The 23592-nt window shown below is 39.0% G+C and overlaps 1 protein-coding gene and 1 pseudogene across 1 annotated transcript in view; both read left to right on the plus strand.

Moving 5' to 3' along the window:
• CCDC148 (coiled-coil domain containing 148) overlaps positions 1-23592 on the plus strand; it is a 235562-nt gene that overhangs the window by 197583 nt on the left and 14387 nt on the right. The gene's annotated exons all lie outside the window — the stretch shown is intronic.
• On the plus strand, positions 2291-4272 carry LOC106004945 (annotated as a pseudogene).

Consider the following 23592-nt stretch of genomic DNA (forward strand, 5'->3'; position numbering starts at 1 on the left):
TCTCACTTCACGTTCTCATAGCCAAAGGCTTAGTGAGTCCCATGAATTTACCTTTTGAATATTGATCCCTATGGCTATCCTGATCAGCCTACTATTATCTCTCACCAGAATTAAGGCTCTAACTTCTCACTGTTTCAACCTTGCCCACAATGCAAACACATCCAGTCACATGATTCTGATACCAAAACCCCTTCAGCAGTTTATCTTCACAATCCTGACAAAGCTCAGATGCCATGATCTTGCTTATGAGATGACCATGGTTAGACTATTTCATCTTTTACTTCCTACCTGACTCCTGCGCATCCTACTCCTTTTTAGACTACTACACTCTGCCAGTTCCTGAAGGACCCAGGTATTTCTTTTGCCTCCACTGCCTCTTCAAACTGTTTCTTCTGAGAACACTCTTGTAGCTAATTTTACTCCTTCATTTCTCGGCTCAAATATGATTTCCTCAGAGGACTTCTCTGGCCTCAAGGTTATGCCTTCTTAATACATGTTCTCATGGGCCTGTTGTGATGAACTGTTGTTACAAACCACCCCATAACTTATTGGCCTGGGATAACAATGATGTTATTATTATGCTTACGGATTCATTGGGTCAGGAGTTTGGACACGTCCCAGAGAGGATGGCTTGTCTCTGCTCCATGATGTCTGGACTATCAGCCTAGAAGGCATGAATGGCTGAGAGTGACTTGAATGCCTGGAGCTGGAATACTCTGGTGAATTCCTTTTTCATTTGGGCTGGGATGACTAGAAAGCTGGGAGTAGCAGGAAACCATCAGCTGGAGCTCTGCCTGGTCTCTCTCTGAAGCTGACTTCTTCAAAGCACAGTGGGCTCAGAGTAGCTGGACTTCCTACAGGGTACCTCAGGGCTCCAGAAACTCATCTTCCAACAAACAAGGCAGAAGCCACAGGACCTAGAAATCGCATAGTGTTATTTCTATTTTATCTATTGGTCAAAGTAGTTATAAGCCCAAACAGATTCAAATGAAGGGAATTTAGCCCCAAAATCTCAACAGGGGGAGTATCAAATAATTTGTCATAATGTTTATTTTTTTAAGAGATTTTATTTATTTGAGAGAGAGAGCACACACAAGTGGGTGGAGGGGTACAGGAAGAGGAAGAAGCAGACTCCCTGTTGAGCAGGGAGCCAACTTGGATATGGGGCTGGATCCCAGGACCCTGAGATCATGGCCTGAGCTGAAGGCAGACACTTAACTGACCTCCGTCATCATGTTCAAAGACCATCACAATGCCCTATATCTACACAATCTCAACACCCATATTTTAACTATAATTACTAATTAGATTTTTATCTTTTCCAACAAATTATAAATTCTATGAGAAAAGAATCTGTGTCTATACCATAATATCCTCATATTTGGCACATTGTAAATGTAGATAACACACAGTCTCAATAAATAATCATTATATGGGAGAATGCATATAACTAGCATAAAGCACTATTCGGGGAATGATAGGGCCTCAATTTACTGTAGGTGAATGAGCCACACTGGTCTTTGTTGTGGTTAAACTAGAGGAATAGGAATTGCCTCACTCTTACAATTATTTATCTTTGCTCCTTTTTTTCTTAAGAAGAGTGCCACTTCAAAGTGTCAGGCCTAAGTGTTAAGTGTCATAAATCTTAAAAGTTACCCAGTTCAATGATTTCAATTTTTGAATCTTGTGTCCATTAAGTAGACATACACCCTAGGTATGTGTGTATCTCTGGATACTGAACTTGCTATCTTCCAGAGCAGTCCATTTCATCTTTGGACAGCTATTGAATTTTTTTCTTTCCCTCTTGTTGTTTCTTTAGTTTTTGGTAGTAAGCCCAGCTCTGTCTCAGCTTCCATACATTAATTCTCCTTCTATTGCTTGAGAGCAAGCGAAAAAGTCTGAACCTTCTTTTCCTTGACAACCATTTAAATACTAAGAAAAGTTCTGTATTTCTCCTTCCCCATCTCCATCTCCATCCTTATAAGCCCTTCCTTTCATAAGCTCTTCTTGGAGAGGTAGGTTTTCAACTCACTTGTCATTTGCAGGGAAGGAGGGGCTTAGGGGAAAAACCCTCACTGGCCAAAGGGACCCATCATGATTCAGCACATGTCATGGTTCAGGGTCACTATGGAAATATTATCAAAGGATAGAAATTATTGTAAGTAAAAGTTACTACTTAGGAAGTTATTTGTGTAAGTATCTACCATATATTTATTTAAATAAGACAAGTTTACATCTACAGGCAAACTAATTTGATTGCACAGAGGTGTTAACATGACTTAAATCTGCCATGGCAAGGCCCCAGAGTAAAGACAGTGGATGAGGTGACTTTACTGCAGAAGGAAATAAATGAGAAATCATCTAGTTCCAGGTGGATCCTGGGCTGATAGACCAAGATTCTAGTTGTTATTACCTACATTATGACTTCTCCTCATTACACTGATTCCTAACTTAGAACAAGCCTTACTATTTAGAGGAGCTGATGGACTTCTTGGATCTTGGAGGTCTGGGTAGAGATTTACTATCTGTTTGATGGTTTAAAAGCACAAAGCTGCTAAGCCCTGTCATCCCATTCAAAGGAGTCCCTTTCCTTTACCAGAGCTAAGTGAGGCAGCTAAAAGGCAGTCAGCACAAAGGCACAATTGTAAGTTTTTCTCTTTTGTTTTCTGAACCACATCTACCCTTCTCTCTACTTTTTGTATTGTCTGTAAACAAAGAATATTTTTTACATTTTTAAAATGGCTAGGGAAAAAAAGATCATGTTGTGTGAAAACTATATGAAATTTCAGTTCCTGTGTCCATAAAGCAATGTTTTATTTGAACACACCATGTTCATTCATCTGTCTCTGGATGCTTTTGTATGCCACAATGACACATATAGCAACTGTATGGCCCACAGTGATAATGACAGACAGTGACTATATGAACAACAGGCCTGAAATATTATCTCACCCTTTAAAAAAGGTTTGCTGATCCCAGGTCTAGTGGGATTGTAGAAGGGAAGGGCATTAATGCTGTTGTTTTTTGCAAACTAACCTTATGTATTTGGGTTCTATCCTTAACTAGCCTCTAGATAAATTGAACTGGAATGAAGGAAAGCTAGGAAAAGCTGACATTCTACTCAATCCAAAGCACCATCCTTTCCTCTGAATACATTCTTTTTTGTCTATTCCCTTTCACATTAAAGCACTTAGAGCTCTAGGTACGCTCTACCCCTCTGCCAAAGCAGAGCACAATTAAAGCTTCTTTCCAGCACAAACATTTTAATTAATCTTGCCCAAGGTGACAAAGCGTTTATGCATGTGTAAGTGGATCTTTTAAAAATCTATATTAAACTCATGATTCTCTTTCTCTTTTTTCTCCACCTCTACCTTTTTGATAGGGTTTCAAATTTAAGGACGAGTTGCAAAAATGGTACAAAGGAATTTCTACCCAGATTTACAAACTTCTGGTATTTCCTTCATCACTTGTACTCTTGCTCTCTCTCTTTCCCTCCAGCCCACCCCTCACACTGAGGTCTGCCATACACGATTAGAAGAAAGTTGCAGGCAAGCAGCTGGGGTTGCTGTGTTTCCGTTCCCTCCCCAGCCCCTTGTCTCCATGCTCCCTGCTGCAGTGAGCTTCCTTAAGTTTCTTGTTGCCGGGCCCAGCTGAGGGGCTCTGTGCTGCACAGCAAGGCATCCCAGCACCCCTTACCTCACTGAGAGCCATCTGTCTTGGTTAGATGGCTCTGGATTAGGATTCTCACAGGAATACCCCACCAGTAGTGTCCAGGGATCTAAGTGCCTATCCACGAGAGTATTTCTATGTTATGGTGAATGCCAGATCTGGGGAAGAATCAAAAGAATCTGTTGCTGAAGAGAAGACAGTGATGATAATGTTGAACCTCTTGCTGAATTTAGATTTGTGCTTAGTGATAAATCAGCAATGCTCACTGCACTGTGTGAATGCCAGGCTTTGCATCCAGATCCTGAGGATGATGATTCAGATGATTGTGATGGAGCAGAATAGGATATGGAAGCCCAGGATAAGAGCAGGAAGACATCCTTCCATTTTACACCTATGAAGAAGGATTATCCCATTTAACAGCAGAAGGCCAAGCCGCACTGACGATATCAGAACGAATGCTCTCTCAGTCTGTACGCAGCCTGTGTAACATGGCTGGAGTCTGGACAAGATTCAGTAAGGGACTATGAAGACGGGGTGGAGGTAGCTACTATACTTACGGTTGCTGGACAGTTTAAGGATGCAGATGGTGATCACCGAGAATGATTTTTGCAGCTGTGAGATTCTACTCTCTATGTAGATTCTATTCTATGTAGGAAAGAACTTGGTGCCTCTTATGTGGAGTTGGTGCTGACTAAAGTCTTTTTGCTTCTCCAAAATTTATCTGAACCAATTCTTTTTTGAGAAAGACTATACTGAGACAAAAACTTGTTGTCAGCAGAAGAAACTATGATCTTTATTAACAAAGGTGAATTAACCAAGAGGGTATTTGTAGTTTATTGTCTACCACAAAACTTTCTATGTATAGGTTCCCTCTGAGTAGGACTATACTTGCTGCCTTCACTCTAGGGACCTTCTGTAACCCCGCGGGTCCACACGTTGAGAATGAGCAGGCGTTGGAAGGTGTAGGTAGACTGGATGGGAAGAAGGGAGGCTGAGTCCAAGCTATACCCCTGCACAGCCTGAGCATTCCCTCACACCTTAGAAAGAAAGACAAAAAGATCTCAGAGAAATCCTGGCCTCTGCTCATTCTCCACAGGGGTAATGGTCTTTTCACTAACTGGGGACCCAGGTTAATTCACTCAAGCATCTTCAGGGGAGCATTTTGGGAAACATCCTAACCACATATATTACCACTAACACAAGTGCTTCTGACTAGCTTTTACTCCTTTTCCCATGTGTCACCAGACTGTTTTGTTATAACCTGTTAGGTTATATTCTTTAATTTCTAACCTCTTAGGTCTGTTTCCATAACAAGTGAAATTGGGATGAAGTCCTCAGAGTACTTTGGATGATAATTGTCTTGTCTTTGTAATAGTTTAACAAATCTAGGTTTACTAAAAAATTGAAAAATAAAAAAGAAAAGAAAGTTGCAGACACCATGAAATCTCACCACTAAATATTTTGGCATGACTTAGCTAAGAAGAAGGACAATCACCGATGTAACCACAATACCATTATGATAGCTAAGAAAATGAACTTAGGCTGTTTTATTTTGTCATCTCATAAATGTTGAAGGCATGATAGATTTAGAAACTGGCACTTTTCAATCTCCAATGTAGTAATTATTTCAGGTGAAGGCCATCAATAGATAATAAAATCTTTAGATGGAAGAGTTTTAGATGGTAAATAGGATATTTACACAGAGCCCAAGTATCACTCCATGAATTACTTATTAAATGAAAAGAGGGGGGAAACATGCCTGTACAATGAAGAGATATGGCCATTGCCACTTTAATTAAATATACAAACAGCATTACTAGTGGAAGACTAATAATCTCCTGAAATGATGCAATATGAAATACATCATCTTTGTGCCAAAAATACTTTATCCCAATCTAATAAATTTTCTGGTATAGGAACTGGCAAAGATTTTTTAGAAAGAGACAGACTGTGATTATTTTAGGCTTTGTGATCCACAAGGTCTCTTGTCACCACTGCTCAACCTGCCCCAGGAAAACAACTATGGACAATATGCAAACTAATGGGTGTGGCTCTGTTCCAATAAAACCTTATTTACAAAAATAAAGTAGGGGATTGGATTTGGCCTATGAGTTATATAGCTGATCAAGTCTTGTTTGAAACCTAACTTAAAGGAAAGGCAGGGGGAAAGAGGAGTGACAGGAAAGGGTTTGATACCAAAAGGAAATAATCAGACAAATCCAAAACAATGGATATGCTACAGAACAACTTTAAATGCTTCAAAAAGTCAGTGTCATGGATAAAAGTGATGGAACTGTTGACTGCTCAGACTAAAATAAACTAGTGAGGCATAACAATCAGTTTGTGTGTGTAGATCTAGATAGATCTAGCAATCATCCTTTTTACACACAGTGCCACTAAACCCTGTCTCTACATCCCTATTCTTGTGCAGATGATTTTTTGGGCCAATGTGCAGAATCATTTGGTTATCCTCTCTCTTTCATTGGAATGATTTGCAATCACTACCAGAATGACTTGTTTGAGAGTGTCTCAACACTTCTGGGTTGCTTTTCAGAATCTTCTGACATGAAATCAATCCTATTTTTCTCCAAACTTTTGATTAAAATCATTAAGAAAGCAAGTTTTTGAAGAGCGAGGGAGGCAGAAAAAAAACCAACAACAAACCCCGCCTATGCTTTAATCACCAATCTTTAATTATTATCTGTCACAAGAAGGAGGTTTGTATCATTTGACCCTTTTATTCCCAAAGGTAAAGAAAAATTTGCTTGTTCCTAATAACAATCTAAGTAGATAACTGTATTTTTACTAATAATTATAATGAGGTGACCTTCCCCATTCACTGCCATTTTCCTATGAGACATGACTTGGAATTAAATCTCAATTTATTTCACAAAAGGCCATTTAAAACTGTTAAGTTCTGTTATAGGGAAATAACTTCAAAATAACTTACCAGCTCAAAACTGGTTTTAAATTAAAATCAACATATCTTTTTAATTGAAAATATTTAAAAGACAGCTATTTTCCAAGCTTAAGTTATCATATTTTAAAATTTTATTAAATTTAATAAAATTAAATTATTAAATTTTATTAAATTTAATAAAATTAAAATTTTATTTTATTTTATTATGCTATGTTAGTCACCATACAGTGCATCATTAGTATCATACGCTTTGAGCAAACTAATAAAGCCAAGTAAGATTTCTTATAGATCAACATTTTTTTCCCCCAGTTCACACCTTATTGCCATGACAATCTTCTGTTCTCCTGGTAAAGCCTGTATATGACTTTAGAGCAAATATCTTTACGTTCACTTAATCTTCACTATTCTGCCTTTATTTTTCAACTCTTGTTTTGGTTTCCTGTCTTAATAAGTCATCTTTGTGAGGACAAAGCTGTTTCAAAGTCAAGGCTTAATTTCCCTCATCACAATGAAAGTTTCTCCTGCTTTTGTTCCTTAGGGGAGATGTTTTTGAACTTCACAGTGGCTTTTGTTTAACAAAGGGCTGAAGCATGTGCTACCAATAACATACAAAATCAAACAAGACAAATTTAAACACAGTTCACTGTTTTTGCCTTTTTTATCCTACAGACCATTCTCAGAGGGTGATAGTTTTATTTTATTTTAAAGATTTTATTTATTTATTTGACAGAGAGAAATTACAAGTACACTGAGAGGCAGGCAGAGAGAGAGAGAAGGAAGCAGGCTCCCTGCTGAGCAGAGAGCCCGATGCGGGACTCGATCCCAGGACCCTGAGATCATGACCTGAGCCGAAGGCAGCGGCTTAACCCACTGAGCCACCCACTGAGCCACCCAGGCGCCCCGTAGGGTAATAGTTTTAAAGTCTCTTTTTCAACCTGTAAAATAGATCTTGAGGCCACTACAAGTATTGCCTGAAGATATTAGCCAGAAAGTTCAACGGAAATCCCAGACACCACTAGGAAAGAAAGCAGAAACATGACTTGACATGAGTACAAAATCATCATAAATTTGTATTTGGGAGACTGAATTATTCCTAATGTGATTCAGAAAATGATGCCTATAATGACCATGAAATCAAGTCATTCTTGTAAGAGTTACCAGAGTTGATGGACGGGAACCTCGAGTATGGAATATAGTGGTGATATTATTATTTAAATCGATTAACCTATTTAATTTATAAGTTTAATAATTATAACTGAATGCCTACTATGTTGGCAAAGAGTGATGAACAAAAAGAACTGTCCCTGTTTTCAAGGACCTGACAGTCTAATGAGGAATTCAGATATTCTTGGTGAAGGCAAGCACAAATACAATGGGAACATATGGGAGCGGTGCCTAAACCAGGTAGGAGGTGGCAAGGGGAGTCAGGAATTCTTCATGGTTGAAGGAAACATCTTCCAGAAATGGGAAATACCTTTCTGCCAAATACCCATGGCTATTTAAAGGAACTGACAGTGATTTGGTATAGTTGAAGCATATGATTTGGAGTGGGCTAGGGAAATTTTGTGGTGAAAGAAAAGATTAAATAGATAAGTTGAATCCAAGTTATGGGAAGTCCATAGAAGCCTTACATCTTAGAGGGTTTGAGTTGGGTAAATTCTGACTTTTAATTGATTAATTATAATTAATTGAATTAAACAGTTAATACATTTAGTGGCTTATACTTTTTCTATTTCCAAAAGGATTTTAATATATGCATAGAGATTTAACAAATTCTAGAATACTAGAAGAAAAAAGAACTTGGGAAGTAATTAACCATGGGTGGGTTTTACTTATTAACACCTAAATGGCTTTAAAATGGGATTAGACACACAAATGGTAGGTTTTTAAGGAAACTTGTTTATTTAAGGCCATCCCACACCTTCCCAGAAAGGGACCTCATGTCTGAGTCTCAGACAGAGCATTTCTTTTCGTCTGATCTGGTATTATGTGTCCTGGGTATTTTTATCCTCATCCCTTATGTATACATACCCATCTATTTGAGGTAGGCTCAGTAAATATGATCTTCAGGTGAGCTTAGAACATCAGAGAATATTTAGAAAGCTAAAGTCCCTATCTACTTTTGGAGAAAATCCAGACATCCCATCTTCCATTGATTGCATTTTTGAGTGACTTTTTAGCAATAAGACTCTCTACCTCCAAATTAAGCTTCTGTGGAATCATTGATTAAAATGGCCGATTAAAAACAACTTTAGGGGAAAAAAACCCTTAAGACAATTTTCTCTTACTGAATTCTTCTCAAGTTCTTTCTATGAAGTGCTGTAAGTTGAATCTCTCTTAGCTCATCCCAAGTGGAAACAGAGAACAATGATTCCTCTGTATAAAATTCCTAGTCATTCTCCAAGATCACTTTCAGTTTCCCATTAGCCTTATCATTGCTATATAAGGAGTCTTACTTTCTTTATGTTTTCTTGAGTCAGTTCCTGATCCTTTAATAACATTTGCTGACCTCCTTCTGAATTCCCTCTTAAGAATTCAAGTATTGATTCCGAGACATTTAATGATCTCCCTTTCTAGTGTCTTAGTAGATAGATACAGAGTTGGGCTTAAATTGTAGTTATTTGAGGTTCAAGTTAGCTAATAAGAAGTAAGTATACAGCTACTGTCCAGAGCACATGGATATGCACAAACACTGACACAAACACAGGTACAAACACACATGTGCAGAATAGGGTCTAGGGGATAATGTAGACAAAGGAGCAGGGATTTTGAACAGAAAAAAATCCGATATAAAATTTATATAAAGGAATATCTGACTTCACCTTAGAAGAGCCATTTACATTAATAAAGTAATGACATTATGAACATTATTCAGGTCAGTTGTTTGGTATAGGTTATGGTTCCACATGTTTTGACTTGGGAGAAGTCAGACCACTTTGAAAGGAAGGCAGGTTGGGGGAAGTGGGGAAGTGAATTAAAGTTGAGAAATTTCACATAACTATACTTTATCTTTGTGTTTTTCCATTTTACTACTAAGGGGATTTACAGTAATAATGTACTAGTAAATATTTAATGACTTGCTGGGGGTTGGGGAAGGGGATGGGGTAAGTCCTGATTTGTAGTATTTGCTGATTTCTGTGGTATACATACTTTCACCATGGCTTACTTCAAACAACCAACCTGATGTCACCTAACACAGAATCTGGAGGAAATGTGCAGTTATATACCATTATATAGTATTCCTACTGTACAGACACAACAGATATAAATAAACTCAAGAGCATAGGTAATAGTAAAATAATTTGGAAGTGCTGAATTTTGATTATTTATTACCTTTGTTATTCTTTTAGTGTTGTATTAAGTTTTAACTTTAATTCCAATGTAGTTAACATACAGTGCTATATCAGTTTTAGGTGTACAATACAGTGATTCAATGATTCTATGCATTACTCAGTGCTCCTCAACACAAGTGCCCTCCTTAATTGCCATCACCTATTTCACCCATCCCTCCAAGACCTCCCCTCTGGGAACCATCCATTTGTTCTCTATAGTTAAGTGTCTGTTTCTTGGTTTGCTTCTCTTTTTCTCCTTTGCTCATTTGTTTTGTTTCTTAAGTTCCACGTATGAGTGAATTCATATGGTATTTGTTTTCTCTGACTTATTTCACTTAGCATTATACTTTCTAGCTCTATCCATGTTGATGCAAATGGTGAGATTTCATCTTTTTCATGGCTGAATAGTATTCCATTGCATATACACCACATCTTCCTTATCCATTCATCTATTAATGGACACTTCGGCTACTTCCACAATTTGGCTATTGTAAATAATCCTGCAATAAACACGGGGGTGCTTATATCCCTTTGAATTGGTCTTTTTGTATTTTTTGAGTAACTACCCAGGAGCACAGTTACTGGAATGTGGGGTTCTATTTTAAACTTTTTTGAGGAACCTCTGTATTGTTTTCCACAGTAGCTGCATCAGTTGCATTCCCATCAACAGTGCATGAGTGTTCCCCTTTGTGTTCTCCACGTTCTAGCCAACACTTGTTTTTTCTCGTGTTTTTGATTTCAGCCATTCTGACAGGTGTGAGGCGATCTCATAATAGTTTTGATTTGCATTTCCCTGATGATGAGTGATGTTGAACATCATTTCCCATATCTGTTAGCCATGTTACCTTTGTTTTTAAATACGACTTGTTTCATTGTAAGTTAATATAATGTTTATTAATGTCTGTATTAAAGAACTAGTTTGCAAAGGTCCTGAACGTTTGGCAATTGGCTCTTTCCAGCTGGTATGACAGCTTTGGCACTTGACTAAGCCTCACAGTTACCCCAGCAGATGAAAGCAATCATAGGACTTAAGTCTCATGGAGAGATAATTGAGATTCCCTGTGGCTTGCTATGGAATTGCCTGTTTGCATACCTGCTGTGCCATATTAGCTGTTCTGCCTCCCTGTGAATTCTCCCAAAATTCAGAAGTGAGGTCCTAAACATCATGCACCTACTGGACACTCTTCACTTATTCTGGCTTGTCTGGTCAGTTGGAAGAAAAGTAGAAGGTTTTCCAGAAACTTGGAAGTCTTGAGTGGAAGACTGAAGGACCTGGATACAGGGAATATTTTCACCTGGTGTACTTACTAACACTGGTAGTTTAGGAAGCAGAGTGACACAGAGGTAATTCTCAAGTTGTGCCATATATGAACTTTAAAAAATGGTTTTCAAGGTGGTCTATGACCAGAAAGACAGGGTCTGCGCTACGAACAAAAGTACTTCTTAAGACGGAGCAAGTATTTTTGGCAGAAGTCTTCACAGTCCTAATAAAAGTCAGTGGTGGGACAGAGGATTACCTTAAATTTTAAGAGAAAAGGCAAAAATTCACAGGGAACAAGAGCAGCAAAACCTTGGGGCTACATGGTTGTCGAATGATGATGAATTCCCAAACATTTGACTGGAAGATTGATAATTATAGCACAGAAATTAGGACCATGAACTTTAAATTTAATTAGGACGTTGGACATGTCTTCAAGTGAATGATGAAACACAGGAGACAACAGTATAAGCCAATGAATATATTGGGGAAAGTGGAAAATAACAAGAGCAGTAGATTCTGTCTGAGAGCATTTGGAGAGTGGGAAAATATGAGATATGTACTTCAAATATAGAGAATAACCCAATAAGGTCCATTAACTGGAAATAACATCAAAGGGTAGAGAACAGATAATTCCTCCTACATGGGTTCATATTTGGGCATGGATGGCCAGAAGCCAGGGAGGGAGGATCTCACATGTTCCCACAAACAGCAGTGGAGTACATTATCCCCAAGCGAGATAAGTAGAGAATACAGCATGTGCAGAGCTATAAAAGTGAGCCTGGAGTAACCAGCAGGTGATGGAACACACACAAATATCAGGAGCCTGTGGCAGGAATCAAAAACAAGCTGATGAGCGGGAAGGGGATGGGATGTTGGGAGGAGAATATTATAGTCAGAAAAGGCCAAGTGTGTGGGAATATTCAAAGTAAGATATTAAGTGATCAGGGGACAAGGCATGGGGAGTAGTATGAACACAGAGCAGAAATAGGGAGGCAAAAAGCGGGATCCAAGAGACTGATTACCAAAACAATTTTCTACTTTTTTTTTTTTTTTTTTTTTTTTTTTAAGAGAGGGAGAGAGGGTTGGGAAGGGGGCAGAGGAAGAGGGGGAGAGAGAATCCAAAGCAGACTCTCTGTCCAGTATGGAGCCTGATGGGGGAACGTGGGGGGGCTCTATCTTACAACCCAGAGGTCACAACCTGAGCCAAAATCAAGAGTTGGACACTTAACCCACTGGAACCACCCAGGTACCCCTTATTTTCTACTTTCTTGGTGCTGGGTTTTCAGTTGTTCCCATGTAACAAGCACTAATCCAGAGAAGCAGTGGTGTCCAAATTTACAGAGCAAAAAATATATATATAACCTAACGATTATGTGAAAATATAATCCCAGAATCCTACCACTGGTGATTTTAGGTTAAGCCCAGGAATTTGCTAAAAATAAACACCACTGAAAATCCCATTTCAGTTAGTTCCCCAACCACTTTCTGAGAAATACAGAAGTATCATCAATCCAAGGGCCCTGATGGTGAGATGGTTCTGTTAATAGCCCAGAGTTTCCGCATTTCCGCCTGGTGAGCAAATGCTAACTCCTGTGAGGGGCAAGTTCATGGCCCAGCTATCTCAATTTGTTGCAGTTGCTTGGAAACATCTACTCCTTTTACTTGGTTTTGTATCTTCTTTGACTTTTAATGTTGCCATTTTACCTTGTGTTTAATATTACGCATCATTTTAAATCTTGTTTGGAAACATGTAGGATAAACATCCTAATTAAATTTAAAATTAATTGATGATGGCCTCTCTCATGTAATCAGAAGTGGAAAAAGTAAGTAATGCTGTTTAGATATTAGTTGAATAATAAAATGTGCTATGCTGAATCTTTCATGGTAATGTATATGAGAGTACCTTGAAAACTAAAGTTTTATACAACTAGGTGATATTTAAAATATCTGTACTTTAAATCTACCAAATAAGTATGTGTATTTATTATATTCCTAGAAAGTCTTTATATACTCAAAGCTTCTTGTACTTATGATATTTTATTAATTGAAGGGGGAAAGTCCATATTTTCCGTCACATATGCCTAAAGAGAAGAATACATCACTTTGTCCAAATATTGTGGCTCTTTATTCTTTGTAGCTCTTCCAAATCCTACAAACAGAGAGAGGATTATCAGTACTCTCTGAATGTGTGTGGGCTTGAAAGCTCTAAACATTTCTAGAAGAGCAAGGCTTTTGATACTTTTTTTTTTTTTTTTTTAATACTTGGGAGCTTTTGGTGCAAGTTAAGCCTTATGATGTCTCAGACTAATGCTCCACAAACTATACCTTCCTAAGACTTCCACATAGTGGACATAACTGATTTTATGTTGGACCAGGTTCAGATAGGGTCTTCCTATGGTCTGTTTGGCAATTGGCCTATTTGCAGAAAGACTCATGTCCATCTGCAATTATGCCAATGTCTACATAAAGTGTTTTTATGCATTCAAATGAAGCAATTCAAACAAACATTTCTGCTTGGATTGACAAATACCTATAAGAGAGAAATGCTGGGGGCGCCTGGGTGGCTCAGTGGGTTAAGCCACTGCCTTCGGCTCGGGTCATGATCTCAGGGTCCTGGGATCGAGCCCCAGGTCCTCTCTGCTCCGCAGGGAGCCTGCTTCTCTCTCTCTCTCTCTCTCTCTGCCTGCCTCTCTGCCTACTTGTGATCTCTGTCTGTCAAATAAATAAATAAAATCTTAAAAAAAAAAGAGAGAGAGAGAGAAATGCTGGCTATGCCTGGCTAAGGTGACAAAATTATTTTCAAAACCGAGGATCTAGGCAGAAGATAGATTTATTGATGTGACAGTCTTCAGGGAAACCAGAAACTTGATCTCAGAAAGATGTATATTCAAAAGGAGGCCTTAGGGAATATTCTTGTCTCTTGAAATAATGGAGAATCTGGCAGGAGGAGTTGTGACATCTGGGAGAGGACAATAAAGATTAAAATTTAGAGTTACTCGGAGAGAAAATGTGAGTTGCTTTTCATATATGTGACAAGGTTGGCTGTATCTTTAAGAAATTAGAACTGTGTGTAAATAGAAGACAGACTAATGGTTGCCAGAGGGGAGGGGAGTGGGGGAATGGGCAAGATGGATGGGTGAAGCGGTATGGGAGATACAGGCCTCCATTTATCGAATAAGCCACAGGGATAAAAGGTACAGCATAGGAAATAAAATCAGTGGTATGGTAATAGTGTTGTGTGGGGACAATTGGTAGCTGCACTTGTGATGAGCACAGCTTAACATATGGACTTTTCAAATCACTATGTTGCACACCTGAAAGGAATGTAACATTGTGTGTCAACTATATTTCAACTGAAAATAGTAAGGATGAAGGATGTGTACATATAGTGTTAATATTTGAAGAGCGAATTTAACTATTGCCCATTGTGTTAGTCATTTGGGGCAGCCAAATTTAATTTTTGTTTCAAAACTATTTTTCCAGTTTTATCAATTTTGATTACTTTAATAAGTAACGTAATTCCTTATGTTAAAAAAAAAGAAATTAGAATTGTGTCCACCTTCAGGTTATAGCTTTTAAAGGAAAAAAAATCACATTCTTTTGCTATCCAGGCCATTGGATCACCCAGTAACTTGAATTAGGATAAATAATCTAGGCCTTTCGTTAGTTTAATTTAGATTAAGTGGATTTTCCTGTTGGCTTACGGTTTGGGGGTCATGACTAGGGCTCCTGGGAGAGCCTGGCTTGTTTCTTTTCTGAAGTTGATAACTAAGAAGGTCTTAAGAATGGAGAGAGCTCTTCTTCCTAAGGAACCTCTCGTGCTATTGCTTTACACTCTGTGCAAAATGTGAACAGAGACAACCCATCTCCTGGTGTCTTTGTTAGCTGTCTAGAGAGGCCAACATCTGGCTAATGTAACCCTTCTTTTTTTTTTTTTTTTTTAAAGATTTGATTTATTTGACAGAGAGATCACAAGTAGGCAGAGAGGCAGGCAGAGAGAGAGAGAGAGAGAGAGCAGGAGGAGGAGGAGGAGGAAGCAGGCTCCCTGCCTAGCAGAGAGCCCGATGCAGGACTCGATCCCAGGACCCTGAGATCATGACCCGAGCTGAAGGCAGAGGCTTAACCCACTGAGCCACCCAGGCGCCCCATAACTCTTTTTTAAATGTAACTTTTATTAAGTAAAATTCCATGAAAGTTAATTACCTGTTTTGTTTACACCAGAAACTTACTTAGGAAACTCTGCATTACTTCTCTTCTAGACTGTCTACCTTTTTCCCCAGCTGCTCCCCAAGCTTGGGATTAAACTATAATTCTGATATTCTATTAAATTGTACAAATTGTGTGTTTTTGTTCACCTGCTTTACTGTACTTCGCTGATCCACGACTCTCCTCTAGGAATTTCTCCATTTCTCCATTCAAAGAGAGGTTGCAAGGAATATAGGTGTGGATATCTCTAGCTTAATGTAAGGAAAGGAAAATACAGGTTTTTTTTGAAATTTATTTCTGCCGGTAACTAAACAGTGTTGTTGAGAAAATAATACATATCCTTTAAAAGGGGAGCTGAAGGTCAGTGATGTAAGTATTATTATTTTTAAAGAGTTTACTTATATATTTGAGAGAGAAAAAATATGAGCAGGGCAGGAGGAGCAGAGGGAGAAGCAGGCTTCCCGCTGAGCTGCATTCCGAACATGCAGCTCAGTCCTAGGACCCTGGGATCATGACCTGAGTCGAAGGCAGAAGCTTAACGATTGAGCCGCCCAGGTGCCCCTGTAGGTATTACCTTTAAATTTAGCTGGATCTCTGCCCTGTTTATTATTTTCTCTTTTCCAGTAAATTTGGTTTCCTGCCACTTCAGTCTATAGTACTATTTCCAATTTTGTTTATCTGCTTGAGCTGTGGAGAAAGCCACACATCTCTCTTGGCTTCAAGTAATAGCCTTTCTTGAACGTCGGCTTCAGCATCTCACCTGGAAAAATTGCAGGACTGCCATTAGAGCTCATGGAGCTGGTCCTGGGGATGGGCCCTCTCCCTTGAGATCCAAACATCACTGTTCACTTGACCAGACTGTAGGGTGCACTGAATCTGCCTCTAAAGAGAGAAAACATACAGTGATTTCAGAGTTCAGTCCCTAAGGCTGAATTCTGAGACCGAAAGGAGATTGCTAAGAGAGGCGTGACTGGGCAGGAAGTCACTGGAGAGGCGAGCCGAAACTTGGGAGGCAGAAACTCCAGGGGCAACGAGAGTCTATCAGCATTTATGCGAGCCAAGGAAAAAGGTATGAGGAAAATCATGCCCAAAACACATTTCATCTTTTGTTTTTTTAAGAAAACATACTTAAAATGTCTAACCAAAAAGAAAATATTTTCGTGGTAAAGAAAATATTCTATGTTTGTAGAGGGAGGATTAGCAGGGTTACTTTAAAAAAAGAAAAAAAAAAGAGAGAGCGAGGGCGGGGGGAAGCCCCCAAAGGTGTTTATGAAAGTAACCATTCTGCTACATTGATTTTTTTTTTTTTTTTAAACTTCAAATGTTAAAGAGGCTGTTTGTGAAGCCTCTTTGCTGATCATTTCCTAGGCTGAAAGAAAATCAGGGTTTACTTCATTGCTGTGGGCAGCTGAATCACTATAAAAATCTTTGGTCCTTTTGATGTTTGCTGTCTACAGAAGTTCTGAGAGACCTGAGAAGGAAGAAAGAGAATGTAAGGGGGATTTTCAAACAATATTAGAGAAGGCAAGTTTTATTAATCCTATTTACTTAAATCATTTGTTTGAGGGAGAGGACTGTGGTTTCTTTGTTCTCAATGCCATCCCATTGGGATTCCTAAAGAAGAGAAACCAGTTCCATCAAAATGACACAAATGTCTATCTCTGGAAATAAGGGACCAGTTGAAGTCAGAAGTTGAAAATAGAAAAACAAACAACAACAAAAAAACCAAACTGAAATGTTATAATTTGATAACCGAGTGGTGTATGTTACTAGTACGGCTTTTAAAAAATTTCAGTCTAACATGATGCTTCTTTCAGTTTTGATTATTCTGAAAACACTCTTCTTGAAATTAGGGTCATCAGAAATTATACATATCTTATAAGAATTCCTCAGAAAAAAATCCAGTAAAACAAAACACCCATGCTTGTCACCTTCTTACCTTTAAATAATTTCTTTTCTTTACAAACCAAAGTACAAAAATTTAAAGAAAGCTAATATTGTGAGGTAAACCCTCAACATGAGTTCCCTTCTTATATAACGGATAAAATTATTAGATAGATTCTTGAAGATTTTTTAAAATGCAATACATATGAGCTGTAACACTAAACTTTATCTACTGTGAACCATTTGTGAGTTCAAGAGTCACTGTGCCAATTACCTAATTAGTGTCGAATGACAGATGTCTCTTCTTAGTGAATTCCTATGATGGCAAGTGGCAAGCTTCTGGATGGATTAAAAAATATGTGTTTGTTTACTTGATAGGTGTTTCTAATTGCTCTGGTTTTATCATAAAAAGTATAGGATTATGATTTTTACATATTCATATATGTGACACTTAATAAAAATATGTTGAACAAATGAAATAATGAAGGCAATTAGGCAAATAAATGCTGCTGTACTGGGGTAGTCTGTTACATTCCAGATCATCATATATCATTGCTGAAAGCAAAGTCATTCCTGCCTCTGCTGCCCCTCCAAAACCACAGGACTAGCAAGTCTGTGTCATGGATGTTATAGTTTTTAGCATCCATGGTTCCAGATTGTCCAAAGGATCTAAACACCTGATTTGTTTTCCAGTGTTTCAACTTCTCTTACTCCTCTGTCACCTCCCCAAATGATTACATATCAGGTAATACCCATAATCAGGAATACCCACTGATTAGACAGGCTTAACAGAAGGGTGTATATTCAACTTATTCTTTATTTTTTATTCTGTCGACTCTGTTATTTACCTACAATTTAGAAAATTTTAATTGAATGTTTGCCATTACATTTAAAATTTTGTCATTTATTCTTTCATTTTTTTTGATGAATAAGGAATATTGTCCTCTGTTTTAGGCATTATGCTAGTTGTTAGAGACACAAACTCATTTAAGACACAGCCAATGTACTCAGGAAATGTAGTCTAATACAAACAACACATGGAAACAAATCACTGTAGTGCAAATGAATAAGTGTATATCTGTTTATGCCTATTACTTTGCTTACTTGAATATCTCTGCTTGTTCAATGGAAAGACAAGTAATATTTCCCAAACTGGATTCTATTAGAAAAAGCTATTATCAGATAATTTGGGGAAATTAGCATACTAGTCTTCTTTTTGAAAATTCATAATGCATACCACCATATTCTAATAAATATTCTGAGAGATTCTACTATAAAGAAACCCATTTCACTTTGTTTATCTTTCTGAAGCTTACTTGAATAGCCAAACACATTATCCATGGCACACATCTTAACATCCTGTGGGATATTAACATTCCATGGGCCATCAATTTTGAAATGAGCTGATTATCAATTGGGACAGCTGGGTACATGCCCTCCTGTTATAGAGGATGAAAAGATAAGTATTCTCTTATACATAAGTGATATGTTGACTGGTCAGGACTCCTCAGAAGCAACTGAGAGAAACCTGACTCAAACTAGCTTAGGCAGACAGGAGAATAGATTGAGTCACACGAATGGGAATCCAAGAGTGGGTCTTGCCTCAGGGACTCAAATGGCACCTTTAGGTTCTTCTCACTCTCTTTCTACTTCTTTACTCTTACCTGTTCATGCATTGGTCTGGACTTTCTCATATGTCTGGGCTGGGGAGACTGGGGAGAAAGGAGACTATTCCTGAACAGCTCCAGGCTTATTTACATTATTTTTACTTAGTGACCTTGAAAAGAAAAGAAAATTTTTCTTCTTCAAAAGCCATATAAAACCCCAGGAAAGATTCTGATTGACTTGACTGAAGCTCACACTTTAGCTGATTGGCCAGTCACTGCAGTGTAGTATTATTAACCATATCTGGTCACCAGGAATGTTGAGGGGGGTGGTATTCTCTGATTAAAGGTTTTAACAGACCTAGAAGGAATGAGGAAAGGCAGTTTGAAAGGGATTGATGTTACTAGGTTGATGTTAGAGGATAAACCAGACAGATGTCTACCACAATGTGGTCTAATTATCAAAATCTAGATTTGGCCATAATAGGTAGTTAGCCCTAGTATCTAATTACAGCCAAAAATCAGGGATAAAAATTTAAGAAAGACAACTTTTCTAATATTAAAGTCATTATTTTTAGAATACCTCTTGTAATTTATAAAACGGTTTATTGCTAATAATCCCAAATATTGTGACCTCAGACAGGTTTAATTATATAAAAGATTTTCTTGGCTCCAAGAAGTTGTATTGTTCAAAGTTATATATTCTATGATTTTTAAATACTTGAAATGATTATCCCTGCTATAAATATTTCAGGTTAAAATCACTGCAGACATAAGGTATTAAGCAATAGGAACTTATTTCTCTGCCTTTGGATTAGAGCAAACCTAAAATAACAGAGTAGGTAGAGGGGTACCTGTGTGACTCAGTCGGTTGGGCATCTGCCTTCAGCTCAGGTCATGATTCCAGGGTCCTGGAATCAAGCCCCACATCAGGCTTCCTGCTCAGTAGGGAGACTGCTTCTCCCTCTCCCCCTGCTTGTGCTCTCCCTCTGTCAAGTATAAAAATAAAATTATATATTAAAAAAAAAAAACAGACTAGGTGGAATCTTGGCTCTCTCAACTCTCAGGAGGATGTGGGGTGGCATTCCAGACTTCTCATAGACATGTGTCATTAGGTTTGTTCCTAAGATTCTTTTGTGTGTGAAAAAAACTATGCCAAACTCAGCAGATGTTTGTATTATTGATAGTTATATATGAATATGAAGTAGTTATACTTGAGAGATTTGTCTGAAACCACTTTTGTGATATTGCATAAAGAAAAAAATAAAAGATCCGAGTATTTGGGGGTTTGAAGGAGGTGGAGGCTACAGATACTGATGCCTGGATTATAGCAGGAGTCATATTTGCCAGAAGATGTTTTTAAATTAAGAAGATTTTTCATGTTGGAAAAATCTTGGGTGGACAGATGAGGAGAAACCTGTGAAAGAAAAGGAGGGGAAAGCAGAGGGGTAAGATGTGCATTTCATGAGGGGTCCTTAGTAGCAGGCACTGTGGACAGGTTAAGTCAGAGGAGCTCTAAAAGAAGCTAGTTGACATTTGGGAGTCCCTGGTGATATTGGGGAGAATGGTTTCTAGGAAGTGGAGGAGGCAGACTGCATGGGTTTTGGGTTAAACGAGAAGTGAAGAACGGACAAACTATGACTTTTTCTTTTAAAATGTTTTGCAGCGATGGGAAAATGAAAAAGAGGCTGGCAGTTGGAAAGGGATTCAGAGTTGGGAGACATATTTTCCCCCATTTGAAGAAGTTGGTCTATAGAGGGAAAAGATGCATGAAGCGGGGATCAAGAAAGAGACTGAAGAAATAGGAAAGGACGAAATTCATTTCGGAAGCAAGGTCCTAGAAACAACCAGGCGTATGGGATAAAAGCCCAGGTTTAAGAAGCAAAGGACTTGAATAAGAACTAGTCTTAACATAATCGGAAGTGGGCAAAGCATGTCAGGGAAAGGAGTGCTTATAGCCTTTCCAGTGAAGTAGGAAGGGAGGTTCTCCGCTAAGAGGGAGAATGTTAAGCAGCTGGTGAAAATACAACTTGGAGGAGGGAGTGTGAAGTGTTCAGGTAAAGTTCGACCTCATAAATACATAATAAATTCAGCAAAAGATTGGAGCTGGGAGTTGGCAGGACATATGTAGAAAAAAAAATCAAGTAGGGGTTACTAGTCATAATACCCTTACAAACATAGACCCAGGGATACACAGCTGAAAAGAGAATGAAGTACATAAAATCTGGCTGTGTCTCATAACCTGGGGGCAGGGGGTAAGATGTAGAACAGTAAATTTCATGAGGGAAGATCTAGCCCCGTGTCTGGCATACAGAACACAGTTTAAATAGATCATTGAAAAATGGAGAACTGGATGGGCTAGAGTAGCTGGTTGAGTAAGGATAGATGATGAGAGCATAAGAAAGGTAGGCAGTCAGCAGGCAACCCGCGCCTGGAGTTGTGCAGGCTTGATCAGTATATGTGGTGGCCCTGAGATCAGTCAGAACAGAATTCCTCCGTTTCTAGATTTCGGCAGGAGGGGCACCTGGGTGGCTCAATTGGTTAGGTGACTACCTTCAGCTCCAGTCATGATCTGGTGGTCCCAAGATGGAGACCCACATCAGGCTCCCTGCTCAGCGGAGAGCCAGCTTCTCCCTCTCCTACTGCGTGGCTCTCTGTCTGCTTGTGGGCTCACGTTCTCACTCTCAGTCGAAATATAAATAAAAAAAGTCTTGGGGCACCTGGGTGGCTCAGTCGTTAAGCGTCTGCCTTCGGCTCAGGTCATGATCTCAGGATTCTGGGATCAATTTCCACATTGGGCTCCCTGCACGGTGGGAAGTCTGCTTATTCCTCTCTCACTTCCCCTGCCTGTGTTTCTACTCTCACTGTGTCTGTCAAATAGATCAATAAAATCTTAAAAAAAAAATCTTTTAAGATTTTGGTAAGAAACAGTTTTAAGTGATACCAAGCTCCAAGTCTGGTCAAAGGAATGAGCTGCTGAGACGGGGAGAAGTGCAGGCTGTTGAGGCTCAAAGAACTACAAGGGGGAGTTTTGAATAACCCTCAGTAAGTGTTGGGCAGTGACATGGGCAACTAGTAGTTGATAGGATTCCAAGAATCCTATCAGAAAGAGGGTAGTATAACCTCAATGTCAATGGATAAAGCTTTCCTAGAACTGGTGCTAGAAAGCCAGGAAAATGCCAGCCTTTTCCTTCTACAACTTTAAAGGGAAGCAATGGGAGTAGTGTCACCTGGGAAGCACTGGTTTTCAATTAAGAAAAACTATTAAAAGGAGCAACCAAGAGTGACGTGGGATGGAGTTATATGCTCCAGTGAAGGGAATATTTCATCACTTGCCTTGTTTAGACTTGCTAGTGTGTGATCAAAAAAATGACTTTTATTCTTGTTTTTAATTCTTTATAGAAGGTGCACCTCTTGAAATGCTATTAGAAAGGAGTGTGCTAGGCAAATTTTAAGGGTATGAAAGGATTACTGAAATCTAGAAGGGTTAGGAAAGGGTCAACAAGAGGAGGGTAAATAAGTTGTTGTAGAAATGTCTTTTGGGGGCACCTGGGTGGCTCAGTTGGTTAAGCGACTGCCTTTGGCTCAGGTCATGATCCTGGGGTTGTGGGATCAAGTCCCGAGTCAGCCTCCCCCTGCACTTCGGGGAGCCTGCTTCTCTCTCTCTGCCTGCCATTCCTCCTGCTTGTTCTCTCTCTGTCAAATGAATAAGTAAAATCTTAAAAAAAGAAAAAGAAAGAAAGAAAGGAAAAGAAAAAAAATTCTTTCTGCACTACTATGGGGAAAGAGCTAATATGATATTTGTGACATTCTTTCAGTAACCCTCTCCCTACATCTTATCGTGTATTCAACTCTGGATTCCTAGGCTTCAGTCCTTGTTTCACTGCTGTTTATAAGACCGTACTTCTAACTCAAGTGAAGTCAGTCAGCGAGGTTGAAATTGATCACAGCAACCAGGAAAACGTACTTCACTCTCTTTTGTGGGTTTTCACTCCATTGTGAGAAATATCCACCCTTTTGGAGCTACAAGAGTTATTTCCAAAGGAAGTGGCTCATACCTCCCCTTTTTCCCCCCCTAGATTTTATTTATTTATATGAGAGAGAGAGAGAGAGAGAGAGCGAGCACGAGCAGGAAAAGGGAGAAGGACAGAGGGAGAAGCAAACTCTCCAGGGAGCTGGGGGCCCAGTGCGGGACTTGATCCTGGGATTCCAGGACCATGACTTGAGCCAAAGGCAGTCGCTCAACCAACTGAGACACCCAGGTGCCCCATCATACCTCCTTTTTGAGGCTCAAATGCTTTCAAGTGTTTTCTTCCTTCTTTGATTTTACTGAGTGTACCCTTTAAGTATCTCCAGTAGCCTGATGTTTTCAACTGTCATAGGATAACCAGCGCTTTGTCCATTGGGGAGAAAGGAATTGGCTCAGTAGCAGCTGATCTCTCATCTGCTCGTCACTGACACTGGCCCAAGGCTAAGAGGGCCACTGTGGTTAGGGAAATCTGTCATTTGTGTGTGTAGGGTCATGGAGGGGGAGGGGAAGTTGAAGGATTCTGCTCTTGAAAGTCAGTAGCACCAAAGCAGGAATTTCTAGTTTGGATCAGTCCTGAGGCATATAACTGTGCTATTTGGCACATGCAAACCGAAATCAGCCCTGTCTGGGTAGTAAGCTGTACTTGGTTTGGTCTTGATAACAATAGTCATGCAGAATCTCTATAA

Source organism: Mustela putorius, unplaced genomic scaffold (assembly GCF_011764305.1).
Source record: "Mustela putorius furo isolate JIRA1106 unplaced genomic scaffold, ASM1176430v1.1 tig00003869_pilon_pilon_pilon, whole genome shotgun sequence".
In the NCBI taxonomy this organism is placed as follows: domain Eukaryota; kingdom Metazoa; phylum Chordata; class Mammalia; order Carnivora; family Mustelidae; genus Mustela; species Mustela putorius.